The sequence below is a fragment of the Sinocyclocheilus grahami genome, unplaced genomic scaffold (genome assembly GCF_001515645.1).
Source record: "Sinocyclocheilus grahami isolate Dianchi unplaced genomic scaffold, SAMN03320097.WGS_v1.1 scaffold2003.1, whole genome shotgun sequence".
Lineage (NCBI taxonomy): Eukaryota > Metazoa > Chordata > Actinopteri > Cypriniformes > Cyprinidae > Sinocyclocheilus > Sinocyclocheilus grahami.
The window spans coordinates 102,667-104,019 of NW_015507182.1; positions in this window are offsets into that span (position 1 = coordinate 102,667).

Sequence of the window (1,353 nt, forward strand, 5' to 3'; positions counted from 1 at the left end):
GTTTAAGGGTGGGTTAAGGTGTAAGGCATGGGTCAACAGTGTAACGATAACCGTAAATGTAAAAACATGCATGTACACAATAAGTGCATTGTATCAGAATCAAGAACACAGGACTAGATGTTAAAAGCTGTCTCTTGTGCCAAGAAGTGTTGAGCACTTTTTGAGATTTATGTTATTGCAAACAATGGTGGACGATCAGCTGACTGGAATTCTCCGAGTTGTATGGGAGATGAATCTTGGTCAGAAAACAATTTTGGTATCAAATGATTGATTTCGAAGTAAGTACATAGCAGTTAAGGCCACCTAATATAAACTGGGAGCTATTTTCCTTCTTCCGTCACAGTAATTGATGATAAAATCATGTGTTTAGTAACTGATTATTTCCTATTGTCACATTCTCTGAGCATGAGGGACAAGTGATGCATTACTGATAATATGTGACATTATTGTTTCGTCTGTCCTCTTCTGCAATGTTCGTAGGAAACGGATTCCTCTTTCTGCTCACCTGAATGATTAATCTGTTTCAGCGGAAAGTGTTTTTGTTTGTTGTCTTTGTGTCCCTGTCAACCTATAATACACGTGATGATGGCCGCAATTAAGCTGATGACTGCTGTCACACCAGCAAATACCACAAAGGGTTTGTTTCCCGTCACTGTAAATACTTACACTGACTTTTACCGTTTTCCTTATTCTAGTACGGTAAAAAAATCCACCTATTTCATCTCAAAAACGTAATGCCTTAAATTTATTTTTAAGTAAGGTTCAACTTAAATTACAGTAAGCTGACTTAAAAATCAAGTTGAATTTCACATAAATCACATCAATTATACGAGTTAATATAAAAACACAAGTTGCCAAACTGATCATATAATTATTTTTTTTTGCAGTGCACTAGGGTAAATTAATTTACTGTTATATTGTAGACCATAACGTTTTCATTCACAAAAACTTTCATGTGGTTTTAATTATATTCCAATAATGACAAATTACTCAATATGTCATATTTGGATTCATATCTCTTGGAATCGTATGTTTATTTCAGTTATGATTCCAAATTATAACATTTTAACTAACTTGCATGATATCTGAATTAGTTACTTACATTTCTTAGAAACACTAAAAAACCCATCAGAGGACGATTTTAACAGGGACATGCGTCCAGTCACACTACTACAGAGTTTCACTCCAGTCCTAATCTGAATCAGCTAATCAAGATCTTGAGGATCACTATAAATAACGTTTGGAGCTTATTTTGTCCCGTTGTTCCTGGTTTCTCTTTTCCTGCATGTTTAGTTCCTCTGGGTTTCTGTGTGTGTTTTTGTTTGTTGCTTTAGTTACTCATTACCTTCACCT